Source organism: Peromyscus maniculatus, chromosome 3 (assembly GCF_049852395.1).
Source record: "Peromyscus maniculatus bairdii isolate BWxNUB_F1_BW_parent chromosome 3, HU_Pman_BW_mat_3.1, whole genome shotgun sequence".
Lineage (NCBI taxonomy): Eukaryota > Metazoa > Chordata > Mammalia > Rodentia > Cricetidae > Peromyscus > Peromyscus maniculatus.
The window spans coordinates 32686109-32699293 of record NC_134854.1 but is presented as its reverse complement, the minus strand read 5'-3'; the positions used below and the strand labels follow the sequence as shown (position 1 = coordinate 32699293).

General features: G+C 34.8%; 1 protein-coding gene and 1 non-coding gene across 8 annotated transcripts in view; one reads left to right on the top strand and one right to left on the bottom strand.

The window, feature by feature from the left end:
• Nucleotides 1–13185, bottom strand: part of Pclo (piccolo presynaptic cytomatrix protein) — a 341169-nt gene that overhangs the window by 300631 nt on the left and 27353 nt on the right. The gene's annotated exons all lie outside the window — the stretch shown is intronic.
• Nucleotides 9363–9481, top strand: LOC121828378 (5S ribosomal RNA). Its single transcript, XR_006070865.1, has one exon. It is a non-coding gene; the product is annotated as a 5S ribosomal RNA (ribosomal RNA).

Genomic DNA, 13185 nt, shown 5'->3' with positions numbered 1-13185 from the left:
GTCTATAGTATTGGGTTAGTTGAAACAGAAAAAAAGACTGATATACCTTGTGACAAAGCCAAGTAGTTATTTCCCTACATTCTATCTTCACAAATCAACCACTTCACTGCTATAGTGACAGAATGCTTGGGTGTATTGCCTTTATTCCCAAGATTTCTGCTATCAAACATACTTACTTTGTTTAATTCTCCAAGTGAATATGAATAGAACTGTAAACATTATTGGACATCATGTAATAATTAAGTTACTAATTAGTTTACTTTTGTGTAAATCAAAACAGTTATCTATTCACTAGATTCACTATAATCAGATCGATATCTAAAGTCCTTCTTCAAGTCCAATATTTAAAGTACTAGATGGATTTTATATGAACAAAATGCTTCCTAATTGGCTCTGAGGTAGAAGAATCATGAGGCAAAGAATTCCGGGAGCCCCAATCTGTAACTCAGTCCTACAACCAAAGCTACTGAGTTCAGATGCAAAGTAGACTTTGATTCCTATCTGAAGTCCCTAATCAGAGAACCCTTCCAATCTAGGCTAGATTTATGATCTACAAAATAATGAGTGACTCCATGTTGTTTGAAGCTGTTAAATTGGTGAAAATTTGTTTCATACAAATAAAACAAAAATTGCAGAAAAAATCAATTTCTGTTTAATTACATTAAATATTGATATTTTAAGAATAAATTACTAATATTACATTTTAAAGTTCAAATGATTTCTTCAAGTTCTGTGACAGGAGTATATGGTATGTTCAGCAATAGTATCTTACCCTCAAGTAATGGCAGCACCCAAGAGAAATGTCAATAACTTATATTATTTGTAGTGATCTCATAGACACCCTCTGAACAACTGGTACTAACATGGAAGCCGCTGCACTGATGACTGGTCTTCATCAGTGTTGAAGGCTCTATGCAGACTGTTGAAGGAGAAAGACTATCTATGGTCCTACCCAGCTATAAATCCTATTAATTACAATAACAACTTTCCTGGTAAGATATGTTCAATGGGGCAACAGTGACACTGATGTCTTGGAGTAGCCAACAATTTGATTGGATTTAAGGTCCATTCTATAGGAGGGAATTCATGCCTGGTGCTGTAAACTTAGCAAAGAACTCATAGCTAGAGACCTCATTAACCCTAGAGGAAAACCTCCTCATTTTGCTAAATTAATAGTGTATTTCACTATCTTCTAAATACTTATCCTTATACCCATTCATTAGTGCAACACTCACCATTCATTTTGTCAGATGTTATTAGAGAGAATCACAATGGTTCAAATTGTAGAGAGTAAATGATTAACTTTGGAGGGATCAGCCTTTCATAAGTCATGTGTATCTCACTGGACCTGTTGGGAACATCATAGAAGGCCTTGGGAACATCATAGAAGGCAGAAAGATTGTAAGAGCCAGAGTCTGCTAGGACTAGAGTTAAAGAGTGACTTCTGGATATGACAGCACAACTGCACTCAGGAACTCACAGTTTCTCTTGTCTTCAGAAGACCTGCACAAATTCAACATTCCAGTATGGGTGAAGGAGGCTCTCAGGAGGCCCCATCTCTATCTGATTGATAAACTATTGGCAACTAGTGGCTGTGGAGGGAGAGAGGGTAAGATTTCTTCAGAGGTATTAGCGTTAGTAGGTTGCTTGTACTCCAGTTAATCAGTATAAACCCATACAAACAGGGCTATCAAATGTGGATTTAGAGGGATATATATATATATCTCAAGAAGTTGAGAGGGGCATGGCAGAAGGAGGTCCAGGAGAATTTGGAGGTGTGGATATGATCAAGATAAATATGTGTGTAAATTCTCAAAGAATAAATTTTAAAACTGTAAAATATACAAATGGCATGATTGTTTATGTATAACTTAAATAACACCTATCCATTGTGTTTACATTTCAGTGAGACTGACAAAATTCTTTCATTAAGCAATGTTCACTTGTTTATCTTAAGAACTGAAAGTAAACAGTTCTGACTCTTGAGTATGATTTAGTAAAATCATCAGTATAATAACAAAACCCTCAATCTGAAATTTTTAGAGGTAAGAGTGTTGACAAGACTTGTTTACATGTCTGGAAAGAAAACAAATGTAAGATCACATCAGACATGAATTCAGCCATTCACCATTTCTCATGTCAATGTATTCTTCTTTGTAATCACTTGTTGGCAGTTTTCTAAGACTTTTCTAAGCATTCCATGATAAAAATTTTTCCCATTAATCTCTTTTCAAATTCCTATAGATAGCTTCCTCTTTTCATAAGTAAAGAATGCATTCATATTAATGACACAATCATAGATAAAAGTTCATTGTCAAATAAATAAAGACAGAAACATGACTGACATCATGAGTAAGGAAGCATAGCAATGACTATATTTCTATTTACTCAAGACCCATTTCTTTTGTTACCGCATTATAAGGTAATCTAAAATAAGTTGTCAAGGTCAGAGTAAATGTCCCCAACATGGCATTTAACACCAAAACTTACTTTGTTAACCATCCCAACTCATCTCAAAAGTGACTCTTCACTGAGGATAAGATTAATTTTAATTCTCGTTTGTAGAGACAAAAGTGGATCTAGATCCCATATGCCTTCTAGACTTGGCAGCTTTGGCTAACAAAGTTAGCAGTGATTTTGCTTTGTCAAGTGCCATAAATTATCTTTAAACATGGGTTCGCTGGCCAATTCTACAAGGTTAAGGAATGTGTACAAAATATGGCTATGAAGCTCCCAGGCTGCTTTTGAAGCTCAGGCATCTTCTACTGCACATGCCATTGCAACACCTCTACCACCTTGTTCTTATAACATCGCCAAGTCTGTTGTATTCTCTTCCTTGAAACAGTCTGCATTATATAACTCATAGTCTTAACAAAACGTTCAATTATTTTCTATGCACCCAAATTTAAAATAAGAATTTATTTGGAGAAAGTTTTTTGATATATACTATATATCCCTTTTCTTTTTGTCTTTTAAAATGCTAGGGAAAAATTAGGTTAGAAAGTAGGTGAAATAATTGTATGTAACCAAATATGAGGTCAATCAATATTATGATTTTATTACTTAGCTACAATATCTATAATGACTATATAGGATTAATTATTCCTTTTAAGAAGCACATATTAGCATCTACTGGGTGATAATATCCCAGAACAGACAATATCTAACAATCATGTATCCTGCTGATACTAAAATATGTTTTAAAACATAATAAGTTTGTAAATGAATCATCACGGTTTTTTTTAATTATATTAAGTGCTAATGACAAAAGAAAAGAGATCGGGATAAGATTACATTATAGAAATCCTGAGGTAGGCTTTACTATTAAATACGGTATTCAGGGTAGACTGCATTAAGATAACTTTTAGCCAAGTAATTTTAAAACATAATTTCCAATTTTTACATATGTAAAAAAATATATCCCTAAAAATCATGTTTTTCTAATCTCATGCCTTAAAAATAAATGTTGACAGATGCATTTTGGTACTAAGAATTTCACTAATGCTTTAAGAATCCTTGTAATCAGGCCTGCTAGATGGTTTAGGGGATAAAGGTGCTTGCTACCAAGACTGATAACCTGGAACAATGTTACTTAGCTAATGAGGACGTTTCACTTCATCTATTTTGTTTCTGTTTTGAAACATGCTTGATTTTACTGCACATAGGGTGGTAACTAAAGAAAATCTGTTTTCCCATAAAGGCAAACATATCAGAAACACACATGTGCCTCAGCATCTTCCAATGAGTGTCTTCCAGAAATAGAATTGTGCCAAATAAAATTTTATAATGTGATATACTTGGTTAACAATATATCCTTGTTGTAAAACTACAGATAGCAGTAAGTTACTTATATGTGTACAATTCATGTCCATAAATGGGATTAAACTGGAAACATTTTTAAACTTCGTTAATCTAGAAGCACATTTTTTCACATCTCATGAGACTACAAGTCAATAAAGTACATTTTCCATAAAGATAAAAGTGGTGGTGATTTATTCATCAAATATACTATCTAGTGTAATTGTAATGTTAGTAAATGTGTACGTTGCATTTGGTTATCACAAGAAAGAACAGTGGCTTTGGGTGGTTTTGTGTCTGATAAGTGAGTGAAATTTTGATATAGAGGATTTCTTTCAGAAGAAGAAAAAAGAAAAAAGCCATGAAAATCACAGTCATTTGCTTGTTTTTCATGGCTCAGTTGACACTGCTTCCTTAGAGTATTGTAAGTCCATTATACGGGACTCAAGTGTTACACAATAGTTACATAACCAATTTTGCATGAATGTATTTTTAGAAGGGCATTATTTTTCTTATACTCATATATTCTTTTATGTGGCTGAAATAAACAAATGTGTATCAGGTAATCAACATTAGAGACCAGCATCATAAAGACTGAGGAAATGGCCAACCTTACAAACTTGGAGTTACTTACTAAGCAAGGAACTCTTGCTGTTTAGATGTGTCAAGGCATATTGTTCACAGAGTTCTACCTCAGCATTCCCTTGGAGTGTGACTTGGTTAGAGCACTCCTATTTTTAGCAAGCACAAAAGGAAAAACGGTATTACTCTGGGGTGATGAAGGAAGTGTGATATGATAAGTTGAAAATGGCATTCCACATGTAAACTTATGACAGTAAACTGGAAATGGGTGGAAAACATAAAAGTTATTTGAAATAGTTGAAAATACTCAAAATGAATATAAATATAATTCCAGAATTTCAAAAGAAGACCTGTATGTTTCTTTTACCCTATTCTGGTTTGTTTGTTTATCATTATTTATTATATTAGATGTCTGTTAGTATTCTAATGAGAGAATTAAAGAGTGTGGATTGGGGTAGGTGGGGAAGTGATGAGGAGCTGGGAGGAAGTGCTGGGAGTTGAAACAATAATCAGACTATATTGTAGGAAAAATCTATTTTCAACTAAAAACAGGATAACCTTTATAGTCATCATTGGCCTATGACTTCCATCAACTACAACTACTAAGTTATTAATATGAGAATTAGTTAAAAAAAAAAAAAGCTGGAAGAGCTTTAAATGACAATCCCTTCTTTCTGTGATTCCCTAGATTGGTTAATTAAAAAGGCATGTCTTATTGCCCCAAAAGATACTTTCTCGTATTATTTAAGAATACAACAGAGAGATGAAGTTTTTTTTTTTTGTTTTGTTTTTTTTAAGTGTCACATAGGCACCATGGGCGGAGCTCTGAGGTTGTGTTTATTCTCACGGGCAATCAGTTCCATGTGCAGGCCGCTCCTTGCTTCCTCTCGCTTGCTTTGCTGCCCCTATCGGAACAACACAGCTCTCAAAGTTGACCACTATCCACAGCTACCAGCATACCACATATTTGCCATGGGCCTAATTTTTCACCATTAACATTGGAAGGTGACGAAGTTGGTTAAGAGTCAAACCCAAAAATAAGAGTGTTTATGAAACCCACTCTCAGCTCTCAGCTAAATGACTGATGTCAATAAAAAAACAATGAACTTTCACTTTTATCTGTCTTTTACACTTCAGTTCTGTATTTATCTTCATTTGAAAAGGAAATTTGTAATACTAGAAGTTCATAATAATGTCCTATATACTTTGTAGTGTACATAGGCAATGTAAGACCCTGGCTTCTCATTATCCTGGCAATTTCTCAGGGTTATGTTTGCAGCAGGAAGCTATAAAGGCAGAAATCTATCTCTATGGTAAAAAGAGAAAGCTAGCTTGTTACTTGCAATAAATTCCACAGCCACGGTGTTCCTCACATTGACCAAACCCACTGTTTATACCATCATTCTAGCTCCGTGCTACACACTCTCATAGGGTGGGCAGGGCAGAGGACCAGATATGATTCTTATGCCCTGTTGTACCACGGATAATAGCATTCATATTCTCTGAACCAAGACCAAAGTAGTTTACTGGCTGCAAGATATACAAAGTCAAATTGCAGCCCAGGAAATACCCTATTACTAGATGATGGGTGATATCACTTTGTAATGCTGTGAATGTGTTGCTCTGATTGGTTGATAAATAAAATGCTGATTGGCCAGTAGCCAGGCAGGAAGTATAGGCATGATAAGCAGACAAGGAGAATTCTGGGAAGAGGAAGGCTGAGGGAGGAAATGCCAGCTTGCTGTCCAGGGAGCAGCATGTAATGACACACAGGTAAAGCCACAAAACACGTGGCAACATATAGATGAACAAAAATGGACTAGTTTAAGTGTAAGAGCTAGTCAGTGGTAGGCCTGAGCTAACGGCCGAGCAGTTTTAATTAATATAAGCATCTATGTGTTTACTTGGGTTTGAGTGGCTGTGAACCAGGTGAGATACATGAAAACTTTCAGCTACAACTAGACTCTTTGGCCAAGATTTATATGCTACTTAATATATTTAAATACAAAAGTGGTTTTATATTTTTTTAAAAAGGCGCTGAAACTATAAATCACTCTTAAATAGGAAAAACATGAACAAAAATATTGTACAAAAAACTACTTTCAATAAGAAAAAAATAAAGGATTTAGAAAGCAAATTGATTTAATGGAAGTCTATTATATGAATAAAGTGTCCTCATGAAAGAAGAGTGAAAATAACAAGTTGTTTAGCAAATAATCTGGAGCCAAGCATTTATGTGTTATAGAATATCATCTTAAGGTGTGTTGCATTCTTTCATGTTGCATTTGTTTAACTCTGTGAAGCTGCATTACTTTGCCTGTCTAAAACACCTGATGGTCTAATAAAGAGCTGGCCAATAGCAAGGCAGGAGGAAGGATAGGTGGGGCTGGCAGAAAGAGAGAATAAATAGAAGGAGAAATCTGGGAGGAAAGCCAGCCACCCAGCCACCCAGCCAGCTATGGAGTAGGAGTAAAATTTACAAGAGTAAGAGAATGGGAAAAGCCCAGAGGCAAAATGCAGATGGGATAATTTAAGTTAAGGAAAGCTGGCTAGAAATAAGCCAGGCTAAGGCTGGGCATTTATAAGTAGAAATAAGCCTCCATGAGTTATTGATTTGGAAACTGGGTGGTGGGCGGCCCAAAAGAGTAAAAAAACCAACTACATTTATGTATTTGAATAAATAAAATTAAGCCTTTCATCTTCCATATGCCAAAAAATCATATTCACAAATAAAAAAAAATCTAATGCAAAAAAAAAAAACTATAGATGTTTAGAAAGAAATACCAAAGGCCATTTTTATAAACAAATGTAACCAGCCCTTTTTATAAAAATGTGTAATGCTGACAAATATTTAAAAGATCTAATTATATAAAAAACAAAAAAGAATATGTGAGTTCAAATCTCATAAAGAATATTAATAACAAATGATTCGTAAGAAAAATACCATCTTGCCGGGCGATGGTGGCGCACGCCTTTAATCCCAGCACTCGGGAGGCAGAGCCAGGCGGATTTCTGTGAGTTCGAGGCCAGCCTGGGCTACCAAGTGAGTTCCAGGAAAGGCGCAAAGCTACACAGAGAAACCCTGTCTCGGAAAAAAAAAAAAAAAAGAAAAATACCATCTTAAGATGTATTAACAAAGAATCAGACTATGAAAAACATAAAACCATACACAAATATTTTCCAAAACTAACATGGATATAAACAGGCAGTTTAAAAACAAAGAATATTAGTAGAAGAAAAACTCATTGATATAGTTTACATGCAAAAATAGTAAGATATATTTAGATATATACTAGATCACTTCTTACTTTATTAAAGAAAAGATTACTTTTATTATTTAAATTAATAAAGCTTTTAATGTAAAATGACTAACCATCAAGAAAATAAAAGTACCTTCAATATGCAGTAGTCCTAATATTATCTATTTCTAAATCTTTAAATAATGACCTCAAAGTTGAAACCTTTCATCCAAATGCACTTGAAGTCCACAAACAAACTCAAGATCTCTGAAAGACACACTTGGAAGAGTCAATAGAGAACACTTAGGAACCTAAAGTTTGTTATGGCCACAGCACAGAGTGTGGTTACTGTTACTAATTATTAGCAAGACCTAAGAACCCTGATCTTCAGATCAGTCCAGAGTTTATAGTATGTCTGTTAACAATGAGACCACTGAAATCTATCCATTCAACAGAGAATACAGTAACAATCAGCCACTTTGTATAATCTAAAGAGTGATTCCTGGTAAAGGTAAGATTGCAAGAAATACAAGATATTTGTGCATTTCTCACACAGAGAGGCAAATACATCCTACATGAAAGCAGATACAATATATGCATGTACAACTACAGTTGAGTAATCAAAGACAATGTTAAGAGTAATATTTACAGAAGAAAATAAACAACAGTAAATGGACTTGGATGAATTCATAAGGAGTAAAAGAAACCTCACAGCCTTTCTATCTTTTAGAAATACTGATTACTACCCAAAAGACAAGTCAGATCAGTGAGTTAAGGATAAAGCTTAGACAGGAGACTATTTTTTTTATTTAAATTTTAAGAACTTCATATACATATACTGTATCTACATAACTGTAGATCCCCCTTCACCTCCTTCAACTGCTCTCTGGTCCTGCCCCTTCACCTCTCAAATGCATGACTAGTTTTTTATTTCTGTTACTTACATACATATATGGATATTGTATGTTTTTAGACTTCCAAATTACTAAATATAATTGTAAATGGTACTCAAGATAACAGAGTCTATAGTGAGAAAGAAATAATGTACACACACATATATAAATATTAAATATATATAAATATATATATTTATAAATATATATACACACCTACTGAGGCCATTTAGCATTCCTTGTATGTATATTAGGATAATATTTTAATTGTTTAAATAAAAGACAAAGTTAGAGTCTATAATTAGCATGAAATGTAAAATAAGAACATAAACATAAAATAAAATATTATTGATTCAATATTTGATGAAAAACTAATGAGGCATTTTATATTGTTCATACTACCCTTTGTGTTGCCTAGTTTTGTTAATTTGTCACAGGCTAGGGTTTGGAAGAGCAAACTTCACTTGATAAAAATGTGTCCACTAGATTGTCCTTTGGGCAAGCCTTTGGTACAGATCACTGTGTGTGGTGCCATCCCTAGACTAGTGGTCCTGGATTCTATAAGAAACATATAGCAACTACATTACACACACATACACATATATATATAACGACTAGGGGACACAAGATATTCACTATTTTCACTGACGTGAGTATCGTATTTCTTGCAATTTGAACAAATATACTTTATATTCTAACAATCAGTTGATGTGAAAGAAGAGCCATCATTTTATCATCTTATCAAATGCTTTCACCTATCAATGCTCATTACTTACCTGGAAAGATAAATCCCATGGTGCACTGGATAGTTTTATGTTGGATTGATACAAACTAGTCATTAGAAAGGAGAGTCTACGGCCATACCACCCTGAACGCGCCCGATCTCGTCTGATCTCGTAAGCTAAGCAGGGTCGGGCCTGGTTAGTACTTGGATGGGAGACCGCCTGGGAATACCGGGTGCTGTAGGCTTAAAAATAATTAATTAAAAAAAAAAAAAAAAAAAAGGAGAGAGCCTCAGCTGAGGAAATGACTCCACAAGAGAGACCTGTAGGCAAGCCTGTAGGGCATTGTCTTAATCAGTGATTGACAGTGGAGGTCCCACCCCATGGTGAGTGATACCATCCCCGTACTGGTGGTCCTGGGTTCTATAAGAAAGCAGGCTAAGAAAGCCATGAGGAGCAAGCTAGTAAGCAGCACCCTTCCATGGTCTCTGCATCTGCTCCTGCCTCCAGGGCCCTGCTCTGTTGGAGCTCCTGTCAGGACTTCCTTTAGTGGTAAACAGCAATGTGAAAGTGAAAGCCAAACTCTTTCCTTTCCAATGTGCTTTCCATCATGGTGTTTTATTGCAGCAATGAAAACCCTGACTATGACACATAGTAATGTTGGCTTTTATGCTTCTGAGCCCACAAAACCACTTCATCCTTATAAACAAAATCACATTGTTTATTGTTATGTTATTCCTTATTAACAAAGCACAACAGCCACATTGTTCCATGGAAAACAATGTTTCCTAGATCCCCTTATTTACAAAACTGACAGAGTTAAAATCCTAGTAATTACCAACTGATGTAAGAGCAAGAGAGAACAAGTGGTGTTTATTCTCTAGGTCCATAGATTATTTAAACAAATATAGTAAAGACAACATTGACTTAGCTCCTAAAGTAAATCTCTGTTTAATAACTGTATGTCTCTCATTCTCATTTTAATTCCCAAAATAGGGCTTAAACTATCACATAATGTTATAGGGAGAAAGGTATGTAGCACAATGTCTTTCATAGTCAAACATCTGTTTCATGAGAGTAATGAAGGTAGGAAAATGGTTGGTAGCAGTTTCATTACACTGTCTACACAACATTTTCATTGGAGTGCAGTTACACTTACATTATATTTGAAGTATAAAAATAAAAAATTCTAGTGAGAAAAGAAAGACTAGCCAAGGCAAACCATTTTATAACATTTTCAGACTTCCAGATGAATAGCGACTGTTTCAAATGATCATCAAAGGTCAGAGAGATTAAGTGAGAAAGAACTCACTGGGAGCCATATTTCTGCATTCTCTTTTATAATTATTCATTATTTTATTTGTATGTAGTTGAAACTATTAAAAAAGAATGCTGTTTTAACAAATTGTCAAATAACAAGTTGTTCTGGATTAAACCCAAAGCAATTTCATTCGTGAGTGGTGGAGATGCTACCTGCTTTCATGTCTTCCCGGAGAACTGAGTACGAGGTGATCCTCATTCCTGATTGACTACACGCAAGGGATCCTTGAGAGATATTCAAAATATAAATACTTACGTACAAAAATTCCCCTTGTTTAGAATAAAATAGTAACCTAAATCTCTAATAAAAGGATAATGTATCTCATGAAATATAATCCACAGAATTGAGTCATGTTTGTTCATTTAGACAACACTAAAGGTGTTTAATGACAGAGAAAGTGCTCCATGTTCACTGAGATGGGGCTGCCATACAGATTAGAAGAGCACTGGAAATGAAGATTAGTAGGAAAAACTGATTTCTTAAAAATTGAGCAAAGCTCCTTAATTTTAAATCAATATTTGACTATTTTAAATAGATATTGTTCAAGAGAGAAATCAATTTTATCCTAAATTGAATAACTTAACATCTATAACCACATAATAAACATTGTTGTTATAAAAGTCACACAAGGGATCTCTCTGTCACAAAGGTCAGAAAGGTCCGCTCAGACTACAGAGTTCCCCCATATGACTCATCTGGAACTGAGTTATCAGTACAGCCCTTTATTCATAACTGATCTGGGATCATTTAGCTTTAGATTTTTTGAGCATGCTTGCGCACATAGACATACTTTTAAACACTTTTTAGTGCTGCGTGTGCTTTTTACAGTATTAAGTAATGTTCATTAAAATAAATGGAAGATTATGCATTGCTAAACTAATGTGGTTCATCTCCACTAGGCCAGCTGTAAGGGATGCAGAATGCAGAAGCCACCTCAGCTAAAGAGAAGGAACTGAAAGGATCGCAGTCTCACCATTGGGTCTTAATCAGCTCAAAAGGCTCATTTGTTGCCTAGTGACAAATATATGCTAGCTATTTCTAAACCATTTAGGCCATGCAAAATCATCTTGCCAAGAAAGCAAAATTATGACTCTAGGACTTCATTCAGCACGAAGAAATATATTTCATGTTGTCTTATTTTCATGGTAAAAAGTTACTTCAGAAAAGAGTGGCAAAAACAACAAAAATAAATACCCACAAAAAGGGTACTTGTGGCATCTTTTGCATTTGAACTAAATGAGAATTATTAAAATTCAGTAAGGAAAGCCATTGCCAACCTAGGCTGTTTTCTCAGTATCTTTCCAGATTTGTTAATTACAGCTCTTTTGGAAAGGTATACTGAAACTTTTAAAACTTTATCCAAGACAAATCACAGCCCATATGGACAAAAATTAAGCCTAAAAGAAGTGTGTTTTGCTACTAAAAGTTAACTGATTATAGCATCATTTATACAAACTGGTCATCACACAGCTAAGCAGTTAAGCTCAGGCTAGGTACTGGATTCACCCAAGGCCCACCTTTGACACTCCCCAGGAAGAGTGAGGAACAATGTGCAAGAGGGTCAGGAAACAACCTTAGAGACAGCTGTGTTGGGGAAGGGGTGGGGAGGTGGGATACTGTCTGTAGCTCCCAACACAAAACTCCAGTGGCTCTCTTTTCACCATCAGAGGAACAAGAGCAAAGAGGGGTGCAGCAGGAAGGCTGCGGTATGGCACCTCTAGGAGAAAGCATCTGCCTCAGTCATCAGGATAAGAGAAACAGAGACTCTGAGCAGACTAATATATGCTAGAAAATAAATGGCAAACATTGACTCTATCTTAAGTAACATCATTTCTTTGTACTTTAGGAATAAGTGTGAATAGCTTGAGAATATTCTTCCTGAACTAATAGTACAGTAACACTGAATCACAAGAAAAATGTACCACAAACAGAGTGAAAAAACAGAGACTAAATAAAAATTAGAAGTACATGCTTTCCCAATTAAAAAAAAAAAAAACAAGGAAAGATATTTAGTACGAACCAGTGGACTCATGTTGTAAATTAAGCCTAAATATTAAGATTCATTTGGACACATATAAATCTGCCTATTAGAATACATAGAACACATGTAACATTATACATGTGCTAGGAGTATATCTGTAAAGCCTACATACAATAAACACATTGTATCACCATCCTTTTTAGCTAATCCATCTTCCATTCCTCCAAAGTTTTAGAGACAATAATAATATGAACTATTTGAACATAAAATAAATAAACTTTCATTCACTTCCTTAATATTAGACTAGCCAATAGACCTTACCAATAGCAGAGGTAAATCCTTATGTCAACTAAATGAGCTCTTTACCATAGTCATGGTCAAGTCATTTTTGCTATATCAAATTTTCTTCTCTCCTGAATCATGGTCTTCTAAATTCAAGGAAGTTACTGCAGATCACAATAATGTGAAGAGAGACAGACATTTTATATCCTGTTGGGCCATATTTAAAATGGGACCTTACTTAAACTATCTAAAAATTTTGAATAACTTATACCATCAAATTTTCCAAAATTAAAGTTCCACACATGCTGGTTAATTCTGTAATTTATTCAAGTAATCTCCTTTCCTTCAAGGCACGATTCACCAACAT